Raw genomic sequence first — 15,677 nt, 5'->3', positions numbered from 1 at the left:
GCCGTGTTCCTGACCTTAGTGGAAAAGCTCTCAGTTTTTCTCCATTGAGAATGATATTTGCGGTGGGTTTTTCATAGATGGCTTTGATGATATTGAGGTATGTACCCTCTATCCCTACACTTTGAAGAGTTTTGATCAAGAAAGGATGCTGTACTTTGTCAAATGCTTTTTCAGCATCTATTGAGAGGATCATATGGTTCTTGGAATAAATCTCACTTGGTCGTAGTGAATAATCCTTTTAATGTACTGTTGGATCCTATTGGCTAGTATTTTGGTGAGAATTTTTGCATCTGTGTTCATCAAGGATATTGGTCTGTAATTCTCTTTTTTGATGGGACCCTTTTCTGGTTATGGGATCAAGGTAATGCTGGCCTCATAAGATGAGTTTGGAAGTTTTCCTTCCATTTCTATTTTTTGGAACATTTTCAGGACAATAGGAATTAATTATTCTTTAAATGTTTGGTAGAATTCTCCTGGGAAGTCCTCTGGCCCTGGGCCCTTGTTTGTTGGAAGATTTTTGATGACTGCTTCAATCTCCTCTGAAAAATGATATCCTATTCTGTCTTTCTCTTCAGTTTATTTACCTAAATTTGCTCAGAACTCAAGAGACTAAGAGGAGTGCTATTATTGGTCCCTTAAATCTTACCAGTCTTATTGCCTAGTTTTCTGCTTTTAGATTTAAGAAATTTCTTTTTGTGAATGCATATTACATTGAGGTTTAAACAACTTAGATTTCTACCTAGGGATGGATAATTAACAAGGCCCCTATTTAAATTTCAAAATAAAGTGGTTATTCACTTATTTCATTGCCTTATGTGTTATATGTTCATTATAAGCCAGTGGTGACCATTTGGAAATGCAGTTCTTCTCATTTCTTAAAGTGTTGTCTGAATTTCCTAAATCATCAAACTCTGTCAACACCTTCAGAGAGAGGGATATCTGTGGCACCTGGGTGGCTCAGTCAGTTAAGTGTCTTACTCTTGCTTTCAGCTTGGGTCATGATCTCTGGATCCTGGGATCAAGCCCTGAATTGGTCTCCACAGTTGGTGGGGAGTCTGCTTGAGTATTCTCTCTCTACCGTTCCTTCTGCTCATCCCCCTAGCTCTCTCTCTCTTTCTCTCTCTTTCCCTCTCAAATAAATAAAAAATCTTAAAAAAAAAAAAAAAAAGTAAGAGAAGCATCCCTCTGCTGAAGTCAAAAAGTACTGAAAGTGGAAAAGGACAAGACAGAGCCTTATTCTACAGTGGAGCAGTCTGGGCTGATAAAAACTTCACCACTGAAGTGGGCAGAGCCTGGGGAACTGATCCAGCGACCATGACTGGCTGCCTGCAGGAGGTTGGTAGTTACTAGGAAAGTCAGTTCTTTGTTCTTTTGGAATTTGTATTATGATAAAGTGATACTAAAACTGAAAGTGGTGTCAATCCAGAGGGAACAAAACAAACAAGAAATCTCCCAGTCAGATTATATCTGGTAACATTATTAGACCTCCAAATCAAACTACAATGCTTGGTCTTTTAGTTATGAGAGCCAGTAAATATACTATCTTGCTTCAAGAAGTTGGGATTATATCATAAAGTATCTCATTTAGATTGAAGCAGGAAAATAAAAATTAATTATTTAAAACAGAGGAAAGTTAATACAGGGAATTGGTTCCCCAGGTGATAAAAGAGCTGAAAGCCAAAAGGGATGGTGAAGCAACCTGAGGCAACAGCAGCAGGATGCCTATAAGCAGCAAGTTATTGGAGCCCAACAGCCAGGGTTACCTGGAGGAATTTGAAACCATAGACTTGCTTCTCTGCCACAAAGCTCTGCATCCAGGGATACTAACTAAACAGGAACAGATTTCAAAACAAACAAGTCAAGGTCCAGCACAGACAATATTTGTAAATTAGCTAATATCTTATTTCAAGGTGTCATATGCTTTCCAACCAGAAAAAGAGAGTACACAAGAAGTACTTGCTCACTGCAACCATTCTTTTCATCATTTCTCTCACCCAAACCATAAGAAATAAAGAAAATGAATACTATATTTTTCAAAACTCTCCAGGTAATTCAGATTATGTTTGTACCACCTCTCATCCTTTCATCCTCTTTACCTGGAAATACTGTTCTACTTCATGTCAAAATTCAAAATTTGAGCAACGGTATACTTAAATGCTGCTATTCTTAATGATTTTCCCTCCTTCCCTAATTTAAAATTTGAAGGAAAAAAAACTAACATATGAACAAATCCAAAGAAATGGTTTCTAAGATAAGGACCCCAAGACCATTGAATCCATATTTTTTCTTAAGAATACCAGAGCTTCATACCAGACAGTTCATTAAATCAAGAGAAAACAAAATTTGAAAAAAGCACCATGGCTTTATGTGCATTTCAAAACTAAACTCTTTTTAAGATATAAATTGATTTGTATGTTTTAGAAGGGGGAAAAGTGCACTCGACCTCTCAAGTGCATAATTGGACACCTTGGCACCATCTGTAATGATTTGGCCCCAATCCTACTTATAATAGTAAAAGTAGAGGCAGCAGAACCCAGGTCTGAAACTAGGGAACAATTAGTTCCATCCATTAGTGGAAATTTTATGAGTTCCGTAAATGAGGAGTGTCTGGTTGAGTGCTTAGGAGGAAAAGGGGAATTTGGTATAGGAAAGCTGTAATATACTACTTATTTGGAACCTTCTCAGGAATCTTAAGGTCATCTGCCTTCCAGCCCCAAAGAAATACAACCCTGCAAAAACCTCTCTGGCCATTTGCAACCTGCCTCACTAAGCTTTCCCTTAGGGGCTGAAACACTGACCCTTATGCTGACTCAGGCAGACAGATTATCGTAGGCCTTTTCAGCATCCACATATCTAGCCTCATCTGTCTTGAACAGAATATGAGGCTAAGATAATATCCATGGATATGCCTAGGTTGCAGTAATCAGATTGAACCCTTATTCTGGGAGGTGGCATTTGGGCAGTTAATTAAGGGAGAATGTAGGGTTCCTGACATGACCAAGAGAGTTACCTAAGTGAGAATTCAGAAACCTGAAGTCTAGTGTGATGACACATGATCAGAGACAGAAGAGAGATTCAGACATTAGTAGCTGTGACAAATCTTTTCAATAACACCTACCCAGGATGCCTGGGTGGTTCAGTCGGTCAACTGTCAGATTCTTGATTTTGGCTCAGGTGGTGATGACCTCAGGATCATGAGATCCAGTCCTGTATAGGGCTTCAAGCTCAGTGGGGAATCTGCTTGAGATTCCCTCTCTCCTTCTCTTTCTGCCTCTTCCTCCACTCATGCTCTAAATAAATAAATAGACAAGGGAAACAAAAGTGAAAATGAAGTTTTGGGACTTCATCAAGATCAAAAGCTTCTGCACAGCAAAGGAAACAGTCAACAAAACAAAGAGGCAACCCACAGATTGGGAGAAGATATTCACAAATGACATAACAGACAAAGGGCTGATATCCAAGATCTATAAAGAACTCCTCAAATTCAACACACACAAAACAGATAATCATGTCAAAAATGGGTAGAAGACATGGACAGACACTTCTCCAAAGAAAACATACAAATGGCTAACAGACACATGAAAAAAATGTTCATCATCATTAGCCATCAGGAAGATTCAAATCAAAACCACATTAAGTGGTTCCCACCTTACAACAGTTAGAATGGCCAAAATTAATAAGACAGTAAACAACAAGTGTTGGAAAGGATATGGAGAAAGAGGAACCCTCTTACACTGTTGGTGGGAATGCAAGTTGGTGCCGCCACTTTGGAAAACAGTGTGGAGATCCCTTAAGAAATTAAAAATAGAGGTTCCCTATGACCCTGCAATTGAACTACTGGGTATTTACCCCAAAGATACAGATGTAGTGAACAGAAGGGCCATCTGTACCCCAATATTCATAGCAGCAATGGCCATAGCTGCCAAACTGTGGAAAGAGCCAAGATGCCCTTGAAAAGATGAATGGGAAAAGAAGATATGGTCCATATATACAATGGAGTGTTATGCATTCATCAGGAAGGATAAATACCCAAATTTGTATCAACATGAACGAGACTGGAGGAGATTATGCTGAGTGAAGTAAGTCAAGCAGAGATAGTTAATTATCATATGGTTTCACTTACTTGTGGAGCATAAGGAATAACATGGAGGACGTGGGGAGATGGAGAGGAGAAGTGAGTTGGAAATCGGAGCGGGAGACGAACCATGAGAGACTGTGGACTCTGAGAAACAAACAGGGTTTTGGAGAGGAGCAGGTGAGAGGGTTGGGAAGGCCCGGTGATAGATATTAAGAAGGACACATATTGCATGGAGCACTGGGTATGGTGCATAAATAATGAATCTTGGAACACTGAAAAAATAAAATTAAATTCAAAAAACCAAAAATGAATAAATAAATAAATAAAATATTAAAAGTAAAAAACCACATCTTCCCCACCAACCTGGAAAGTGTTCCTCAGGATGCCTGATTCTGACATCACTTATTCCCTGGGGATATCCAAGATCTCAGAATGCACTGAGGATCACATAGTGGGCAGCTAAAAGTCCTCAAAGATCTTTATCTCTTTCTTATATTGATGCTATCCATCTATTTATTCATTTATTTCTTTGGCATTGCCTTTCCTTCCTCTCCACACTCACCTTCATTATCAGAATAGGTTTCAACTGCAAATAAAAAAAATAAAGGGGTATTTTAAAGTTCTCTCCCCATAGTATATTATATTTTGAAGGGCTAGTCTTCATAGGGTATTTGGTACTTTTTAATAATGATGAAATCATCTTGCCAATTGCAAAGACTTTATAACCCAATCATTTCTCTTAATTTACTTCCTTCCTAATTTGTAAAATAAAATTGTTTGTTTTTATTGATTAATCTATAATTGATAATCCCACCTTATTTAAAATTGATTAAATTTTCTTTGTAAGGACAGGTATATTTTATTAAAATAATATAATTTAATGTGTTTAAGAAAGAAGAAAGCAAAATAAAGATAAGACATAAAATGCTGCTGGTGGTAAAGCTAATGCCAAAACCACACACACACACACACACACACACACACACACACACACACAGAATATACACTGAGATCAAAACAATTGCATTGCAATAAGTGGCCTAAGAGTTTATCTCCAAGCTAACAGAGAACATAAAAATGCAATCATGGCAGCTGATCCATCAAACAATTTATAGGGTCCATTAGATAAAAGCAGCTAGTCCTGACATGAAAACTGAAACAAAATCCTCTCATAAAATATAATAAAATACTTATCAATAACAAACATACCAAAAACACAGTTAGAATATTTTAGGGCCATTTCTTGAAGTACTCTTAGATATAAGCTTTATTATCATGATAAAGCCCAATTCTACCAAAGAGGTGAAGCTAGTTCACAGTTATAGGGGTTAGCTCTATGCTGGCATAATTAATAAAGGAATAGGTTTAAGACTGTGTGGAAGTAAGAATGGATGCTTAAAGTATGATAAATCTTCTTTAAAGGTTAATTCTCTCATTTAGACTTTGACCGCTATAAGGGGCAATGAGTTTGCTCTCTAGCCTCTGGACTTCTGCTCTTTTGTGTTGTTAGTTAAAAACTAGCCCCTATTCCTTAACAGTAGAGGTAGGGTTTTATAAGACAGCATTTTCATAAAAATCTCACCTTACAAGGACATATACCTAACTGGAATATATCCTGCATCTGCTCAGGGATTAATGAAGGACAGGATCAAAGTTTTCCTTATGCATTTTTTTGGATCAACGTTGATATTCAGACCACAGCACTGTCGAGATTCCAAAGTTCTATTACATTTAATTTTGCTCCAATAAGTTTGTCCTGGAAAAATGTCAACATGATTATTAATAACTTCATGTATTCATTCATTCAATAAATGTCTATGAACCCCTGTTGTGCTTCAGACACTCTTCTAGGTGCTGGAGAAATATCGCACCAAACAGACAAAAATCCTAACTTCAAGGAGCTCACCTTCTAATGAATACTGGAATTGGTCACAAACAAATTTCAATAAAACAGTCTTTGAATATTTGGTTTTGAGAAAGCCTATTTCTAAGCATAGCCTTCAAAATAAACTGTTTTAAAAGCTAAACTACATCTCATTGTCTAACACAGAGCTCTTCTTAAATTTAGTGTCTTTTTTGTGGTCATTTTGGAGACCAGGATTTTTCTTGTCATTTTTATGTTATCTGAGGAAATGTTATAGTATATTTTTATACTATATACATACATAACTTCCAATATGAATACTTACTACAAATATACAAAGTCATTACTTTTGCAGCATTACATTAATGATGGCATTTTGTATATTCTTGTGTGGCATATTTTAATATTTTATTCAATATTGAAAACTGAATTTTTTTCAGTTTTCCAAGAAACTCATCTCAAAAGTCTGTTTCCAATAACAAGTGCTTATCAAATCTGACAGTTTTATAAAACATATTTCATATTTTATCTTCTATGATTAGTTTTTGCAAATTAATGCTAATTTCTATGTTCTCTATGTCTGGTGTATACATTAAATTCTTATAAATCAACCAAATAGGTGCTTCTGTTTAGTGAGAAATTGACATTAATCAAAGATATTATCAAAGAAGTGAGAAATAGATTACAATTTCATTAAACTCAGATTTTTAAAAAAATACCTAATTCATAAAATAATACTGGATTATAATGTGCAATAATTTAGAAAGAGTATTTATGCCCAGATTTATAGACTAAATTGCACTAGTGCTTCAAAGAGAGTTGTAATACTCCATTTTGTCTATTATTTTGTAAAAGCTGTATCATAAATTATATAACTCAAACATCTTGGAAACTATATAATTTATATGAAATAGTTCACATAATAGTATTAGAAATGTGCTATATTAATGCAATGCTTTTTTAGGAAAAAGAGTTTTTAAGTCATGAAAAGGGACAAAAATAGGAAGAATCACTGAAGGGATATAAAACGGTCTCCTAAAGCACAAAATGCTATAAATGTGACTTTTTTTTTTTTTGGTCACAGCTATTTGTCATAGTAAATATTTAGGTACATTAATTTAAAGGACTGTATATAATTTAAAATATGGCAAAAATGAAGATCTATTAAATGAATATAAAAACTCCCAAGGGGGCTTTATTTTAGGCAAAGTGGTAATTAGGTGAATTTATAAGTAGGAAAACTGGCTCTTTTAAGGCAGAATTTTTCCAAAGACAAAAATGCAGACCAGGTAAAAAGGAAGCAGAGATTTACGAGAGCAATTATGAAATTTGAACTCATATTACATATTTTAAAATGACACCAAAAAAGATCTTCAACAAATGAGATTAGAAGGAAAATAGCAATAGCTAACATGTATTGATGCACTGAGCCCTTAGTTTCTGTTCTAGTCACTTTATATGTGTTTTGTTGTTGTTTGTTTTGTTTTTAGACACTGTTCATTTTCTGCCAACCTTATTTCCATTTTGTTTGCATTTGTAGAAGAGCAGCTTAAAACCACTCAGTCCTTGTTTCTACCCATTCAGTGGTCTGAGCAGTGGGAGATGCAGACCAGTCTTCAGGGGCCAGCTGGGCGTTCCAGTCTTCAGTAAGGAACTGCTGACTAGGCACCAAGGGCACGTGCATACCTTCAGACCAATCTGTGACTTCAGGTTGAGTAGTAGTGAACTCAGGAGCTGGAGCCCTCCATTTCACCCTGACATTCCTCCCTGGTCACAGGTTTTTCAGCAGAAGCCTGCTCTTCTTTTTCAATTTCTTTAGGATCTCTGTAGAAGTAGAGATCAGGCCTGACCTCCCATGGTTTTTCACAGGAAATGGTGCCACACATGTGTAGAACTTCTGGGACACCACATCAGACCTACTGAGGTAGCTCCCTTGTTACAAGAGATAACAATGTCCACATAGCACAGAGGAAAGTCTGTTAAACAGCAGTGCTAGACAGGTTAACATAGGACCACCTCTGTGAGAGGCTGGTGGTCAGCTCTGGGATCAGGAACCACCCGAGTCCCATTTCCAGGAAGGCTGTCAGGATCTGGTTAGTAAAGGTACCAGGAATAATGCTGTCAACAATAGGAGTGGCTCCAGTAGCAGCAGCAAATTTCAGCACAGCTCGCTGGCCAGAATTCTTGGATGATATGACACTAACGTCAGCTGGGTTTTAAGTGTAACAACTGTAGGAGCTGCCAACAGAAGCCTCTCCCTGGTTCTCTTCAGATATATGGTGTAGATGCCATTACTTTTCCTTTTGTAAATGTACACTTCTGTTTGGAAGTCAAGTTTGGTGCCACCTAAGGGGATTCCTGCTGCAAGACATTTGAGGACACCCTCCTCCTTCATTTGCAGGACATCAAGGGCTCCAGATATTGTGAAAGTTTCCCTTTAAGTTACAACGGGAACTCAAAACAATGCAACAACGCCATAGGACCCCTCCCTGGGTAGCACTAAAAAAAAGACTCATTAGTCTTCACAACCCTTCAGAATCAGCACTATTATTATCTCTATCTTGCAGATAAGGAGACTGAGTCACAAAGACTCAGAAAAACTTGTTCAAATTCGTCAGCTAGGAAGTTGTACTCAGATATTCTGGATCCAGAACCACTATGATATGCCTATTACAGCAAATATTTTTTTAAAAATCATATTTAAAATGAAAAATAAGGCATATTCTGTAAGTTAGTTAGACACTAGTGTCTATTATATCTTGTATCACTCAGAAATTTGGAAATGAAAGGAAAGATGGGGAAAAAAGGATGGAGGTAATTTCGTAAGTGATGAATCACTAAATTCTACATCTGAAACTAACATTACACTGTATACTTAACTAACTGGAACTTAAATAAAAATCTGGAGAAAGAAAAATAAGTAAATAAATGATAAGATTGAAAAAAAATAAAATAGAGAAAAAACTATTTAAACTGTCTCCCTAAAAAGTTTTTGGTGTGCAGGTAATCTAAATAACTGAAAATCATTTTTAGTAGTTTCTGGTTATCTTAGGGAACATATGTGTTTATGAATGCACACACATGTATCCTATAATTATAATATATTACATGCACATATATGTACATACAATGTACATAATACATTGCATATACACATATATTTGTGTCATATATAATACATGGCATGATGTGTATATACATATGTACTTATGCATATATCAATACTTATAAATCTTCAATAAATATCTGTTGACTGAATGAAAGAATGAATATATACATACAAATTTTTTGGAAGCTATACATGCACCGTTCAAAGACCTCCAATAAAGAGGCACCTGGGTGGCTCAGTTGGTCAAGCATTGATATGAGCTCAGGTCATGATCTCAGGGTGGCTCAGCTCTCAGCTGGAATCTGCTGGAATTTCTCTCTGTACCTCTGCCTCTACCCCTCCCCCTCTCATGCTCTTTCTTTCTTTCAAATACATACATACATACATAAATACTTACATGAATCCACCCAAAGCAATACAACAGCTGTTACCCAAAGAACAAGATTTGCTGGTGTTTTTTTGGGGGGTGAGCACTGTTTTTGTTTTTGTTTGGTCAAAAGTCTCATCCAATGAATGTCCAGTTCCCCAATTAAGTACATGGAAAATCAGAGCATCACCACAGTCAGATGATAAACACAACTACCTATATTTCTTACTTTTGAACTTAAGTGCCATCTTCCACCAAAACTCTTTCATTTACTCTGTAGATCTCTCTTGACAATCATGCAGCCATAATTTAAGTAAGTATTAAAACTAAAATTCTCTTAGAAATAATCTTTCTCCCCACTCTTCTCTTTGCCTTTCAATAATTACTGTACCTGTGGGTAGGTGGTATAAAGGCTATGAAGTATTTTAACAGATTTTTTTGGTTTCATGATTAACTGATACAAAACTGAAGTGTTACCCTTCTTACATGTAATCAAGTAAAGATTATAGTTTTGATTAGCCATTGAATAAGTCCAGAAACATAATCAGATACTTGCCTATTTTGTCAACCTCTGATTTAGAGTCTTTATTGCAATTGAATGGCCCTAATCGACTAACAAATAAGATATCTGATTTAAGTAGACAAGGAATAAAATGGTTTTGCTATGAAAAGTTTCCTTCTCGCTTATGCAAAGAGATGAGTTAAAACCTTTTTAATGGTCCATTAAAGACCGTAAGCATTTGATATGTAAGGAAAGATGACTTTCAGTGTTCTAAGTTAGAATCTTTATTTTATCATCTCAATCAAAAATATTTCTTGGACTCTTGCAATATAAAGCACGAAAGGAGGAAGAATCATAATCTCTACCTAGAAATGTTCATCTCATTAGAAAAATAATGCTACTAGATAAGAAAAAGTAGAAAATTAAAATTTCTATTGAAGTATAAAATTGTGCCATACAGACAATAAATGTTCATTTTCTATTTTTGTCACTCTCAAGATCTTTTTATTCTTTTAATAGCTCCTCTACCTTCAAATATTGGGTATATTTATGGCTAATTTTTCAACCCTTTTCTCTACACACTTCTCCAATGATCTCATGCTTTGCCATAGCTATGAAATCATACAGATTTAGTGCTTCCTGAATGTACTTGCCCAGTACAGACCTCAGACATGAGGGCCTCCTGACTATTCTATACATCTGCTTAAATAGCTCAAATGTTCCTGAAATGTAGCCTCTCCAAAACTGATCTCTTGATCATCCTTCTCCCATACTAAATTTGCTCCATCTCTAGATTTCTCAATCTCTATACTGCTAAAGCCAGAAATCTGAGAATTGTCTTTGATACCTTACCACTTCTCCTTGACTCCTGTATTTAGTCCATTATAAAGTCTTGTTAATTTGACTTCCAAAATATTACTTAAATCCATTTATATCCTCTTATCATTCTGATTGCTAACCTGGCCTCCCAGCACTCGTCCTTTTTTGCCCTCCTCCCTCCTCCATCCATTCTCTACATGGCAGCCCAAATGACCATATTAAAATGAAAATCTCATGATGTTCCTTTTTCTTAAGTCTTCAAGAACTTCCCAATGTTTAAGATAAAGTATGAGTAAAATCGAAATCATATACCTTGCCACCTTTATGCCTCAAATAAAATTGTTATTTTTTTATAAAACATTATAATTTGTTAATTTTCTTTTCAATGTTAAACATAGTTTTATTTGGATTGTTAAAATATTTCTTACAGGTAGTTTTCATTTTTGTTTTGGTTTTATTGGATTGTCTGTTTATGTACCCATACTAGACTTTAAGCTTCATGAAGCAGGGATCATGTCTCCTTATACACACGATCTCATTTAATCCTCAAAATAACTCTATTTTATTTATTATCTCTATTTTATGAAAATGCCTATTTGAGGAAAATGGCTTAGAGAAGATGAGTGGCTTTCCTGAGGACATACACCTGATATAATGAAAAATTTGATTTAAGACAAGATCTATGGGAAGCTGAAGGCTATATAATTATCTGTAGTGTTGTATCATCTCCCACAGGAGATGTCCAAAAGCACAGCTGTACTAGGGAACTTCCTTCTGTAAATTATTAATGAGCTATAATCAAGATAAAAGGAAGGAGGTCTCAAAAATGTCAAATGTCAAACAATTCATTAAGTGAATGATTATAAGGGAGGTAGGGTAAAAAACTGCCCTACTTTGGGGGGGGGCAGGGCACATAGTTCTTTTATATATAAAAACTTCAAGTGCTAAGAGCCTTCAGAAAGATGACCCAAATCCCAATTCCTCTCTTTCAGTTTCCTAATATGTAAATACTTTTAAGAGAGTTAAGAATTAAATAAGGCAATAGGTATGATGTATTTAGCATGGTTTTACAATCAAATACTTATAGTATAGTATATTCATTAGTCTTTTTTCAGCGCAGTTGTACAATCGCATAGTGAGGGAAGAGATGCTGGAGAATGTGTTGTCAGTTTTAAGTCTGAGGGTGCTTATGGTTAAGTAGCTGTGAATATAGAGTAATTCCAGTCAAGCAAAATGGAATCTCCCAGGTTCAGGAATTGGAATGAGCTCCAATTCCCTGTACTTGATGATGACTCCCATGAATTCAACTCATGGTTCTTTCAAGCCCTGATGTTATCCTTCTTACTTTATTCTGTATACTTAAGTCTCTCCTATAGTATCCTTCAAGGACCCCCTAGTGCCTTGCCCTTACGAATCCATCTCAGAACTCTAGTTCTTATACCTACATCCTTTGTTCCCCTTCTTGGAGCCACTTCTGCCAGGGCTGCCTGCTTGTACTGAGACATATCATCTCAGGGAATATTGGATTTCCTATTGTTGTACTTTGAGTTCCTGTTGAGAAACCCTCCCCCAGTTGTAGTGATCATGCTAGCAATCACCAGTTGTCCATAATGGTTTTTGATACCTTGTTCTGCTAATACTCTCCTCTTCCTTCTTCTCTATCCACAAAATAAGATGTAGGTTCTGTTGTTTATCATTCCACCATGTGTGGAAGTAGTAATGAAATCATGTTCAATGCCTTTATTCCATAATGCAATGTAATTAACTTCTCTGCTATTAACCCCTATTAAAAGGTTAAAATTCTAAAGACTCAAGACATACACAATGGACACTGATAAAAGAAAATATTTGAAGGTGGGAGAATTTCTAATATCACTCCAGAATAAAGCTAATATATTCAAAATTAGTTCATAGCATAGTTTTTTAAAGCACAAGAAAACTGTCATTTCTTTAGAATTAATATTAAAGTTGGAATAATTATGAATTGTAATCATTAAAAGCACTTTGGAGAATAGTTTCAAAATGCTTATATATTACTGGCCTTGAGGAAACAAAAAAGGGAATCAAACTCAGGAGCCCTCCCAATATTTCTGTCACCCGTATTTCTAATTTCTAATTTCTGATGACCCTGCTCCCATTCCTAAATGCCATCCCTTTCCTCATGATGCATAAACCAAACAAAAGAGATGTTTCTCCAGTCCATTGTCTGCATCCATCACAACTCACCCCTGTCACAGACCTTTCCTTCCCTGGCCACACTGCTCTTTCTTAGACCCTTGCTCTAACTAGTGTTAACTCTTCTCTCTATGATTAGTGTCATAGGACACAGAATGGGCGTGGGACTTAAACTCTGGTTACCTATGGAGTTCTATCATGCCTTTCCCAGTATACCCAGATGCATTCATTTCATCATTGGTTGCTGTCAGGTTAGCAGCCTATCTTCTTCTTTGCAATTATTTGTGAAAACAAATGAATACCTAACAAATAAGACTTATGAGAAAAGGGAAAAATGAATATGAGTCCATGACCCCTCTCCATTGACATGTAAAGATATTAAAATAAATCAGTGAACTGGCAAGGACCTGGAATCCAACTAAGAGCAATAAGACACCTGGGGATAGCATAGCATAGAAGATAGAAGGATTTTGAAAGCAGGAGTATGTCTCTTTATCAAAGCTATGGGTGAGCTGAAAGTTCTAGTTCTCCCCACATAGACCACTGAAAATTCAATTACTACTAGCACAATTAATTTTGGTAATATGAGTGTACTTTATGGGTCATGGCAGAGTGAACTGCTCTGAATTGAAAAAGATTTTGCCACTCATGGAGCTATTGTTTCCAGGACAAATCAAATCCAAGGCAGGAAGGAATACAGAGCCATCAGTAGTAGATTTTTAGCTACTAATGGTGACATGGAGGTTTCAGAAACAGTGGTCAATATGGTGTCTGCCCTCTAGGAGGGCATCAGTTTCTATTCACTCAGAAGGAAGCAGCATGACAGAAATGGTAGGAAATGTTTCGTGAACATTATGTACTCCCCTGGAGAACTTCAGATATATTTAGGGAGAGAAACATCTGGAAATATTAGGAAGTTTTATAGTAAGATAGATGGGCAACAAATATTCTTATGATTTGGGATAATGATGTGATTGTGTATGTGTGTGTGTGTGTGTGTGTGTGTGTTTTAATTTTTGATCTACAAACTGCTAAAATTCCCTTATAGCCTCACTCTTTTCTAAGAGTATTTGAACTTAAATAGTCAAGGAAATCCTGTTTTCCCCAATATAAGAGAAACCATTGCTGTCTATCTTTAATAATAATTGAATTTTGGGGGCACCTGGGTGGCTCAGTGGGTTAAACCTCTGCCTTCGGCTCAGGTCATGGTCTCAGGGTCCTGGGATCGAGTCCCACATCGGGCTCTCTGCTCAGTGGGGAGCCTGCTTCCTCTCTCTCTCTTCCTGCTGCTCTGCCTACTTGTGATCTCTCTCTATCTGTCAAATAAATAAATAAAATCTTTAAAAAATAATAATAATAATAATTGAATTTTTATGGGATACATGGTTTCTCTGAATAAATATTACATTTCTCAGTCTTCTTATAGGTATATATGGCCATGTGAAGAAGTTCTGACTAATGAGACATAATTATAATTTTTGTATAGGAACCTACCATAAGTTTGTAGGAACCTATCTTAAAAAACAGCTGACACATGTTCCTTATTTCTTCTTCCTTCCTTCTTCCATCTGCTTGCCAGGAACATCATACCACCACCTTGAATGATGATGATGAAGGCAGTATCCTAGAAGAGTAAGGCAGTGAGACAAGGATGTCGTGTTCTTGATGAACTCATGGATCAGAGCTATCACATGAGCCCAGGAAAGCACAAGACAGAATTTTCATTCACATGCCTGGTACCTGGACTGGGAGGGCCAGAAAAGCTGGGGGCTGAATAGGCAACTCTTGTTCCATGGAGCTTTTAATGGAAGCTAGTTTAGCTAAACTATCTCTTGGTTTCCCTTCTACCCTGCAAATTGTTCCTTCTCAGTCAGTCCAAAATGGGTTATTTTCTTCTGCCTTCCGTCTACTTTTCAAAGTTCCGCCCTCTGCACATTTGTCTTCTTCCTCCACACTCTCTCCCCAGGTAATGCAATTACTTCCAGAGAATGCTAAGTGACCAAGCTCTGCGTAGAATGATGTTAAAAACACTTGCAACATGACTCCAAGTTTGTGTTCTCTACTCTCCCCAAAATGTCAATGGCATTTGCAGGAAAAACACATATTGAAATTACCCTGTCTTTTGCTCAGGCTCTCCCCTCCTTCTGGAATAACCAGTCCTTCCTTTCTATCACACAGTCAGCCCTCAACAAATATTAGTTTCAAAACAGAAACAAAGTCCATATGTCACTTTTTTTCCTGAGATCATGTCCAATATCCTCAGAAAAAACTAACCATTGCCTCTTCTCTGCTTCCATAGCAGTTCATCTTAGACTTGTATTTACTACAGCACATATTACATTGTATTGGAATTGGTTGCTTGAATATTTGTCCCATTCCCCTCTATGAAAGGTTGCAAACAGCCAGCCCAGGGGTCAAAAATCATGCCACCGAGTAGTCTGTTTGGCCAGCACAATATTGGTAAACAATTGAATTTAAAGGATTTGGCAGGCATTCTCCAATGCCCCAAGCCCCAGCTCTCCCTACTGTCTTCTTTCTGCTTTTTATCAATGCTTTCTCCAAAACAAGTCTTAAGGACACAGCTCTTCTAAGACACAAGATACTGGAGTCTGAAATAGTATAAATGGTTTCCTGAGTTCTGCATTCTACCCTGGGAAAACCAGAACAGAAGGTAGGAGGACAGGAACCAGGATTTAATTCTGTCCAGTTTTACCAAGGAATAACAATCACTACTGCTCCCCCAGCAAACAATGGCAATTCCAG

General features: G+C 36.6%; 1 pseudogene; it reads right to left on the bottom strand.

The window, feature by feature from the left end:
* Window positions 1–7,491: 7,491 nt before the first annotated feature.
* Window positions 7,492–10,929, bottom strand: LOC116866793 (annotated as a pseudogene).
* Window positions 10,930–15,677: the final 4,748 nt, after the last annotated feature.

The sequence above is a fragment of the Lontra canadensis genome, unplaced genomic scaffold, assembly GCF_010015895.1.
Source record: "Lontra canadensis isolate GAN:19392208 unplaced genomic scaffold, GSC_riverotter_1.0 scaffold11, whole genome shotgun sequence".
Lineage (NCBI taxonomy): Eukaryota > Metazoa > Chordata > Mammalia > Carnivora > Mustelidae > Lontra > Lontra canadensis.
This window is presented reverse-complemented; position numbering and strand designations above follow the sequence as displayed.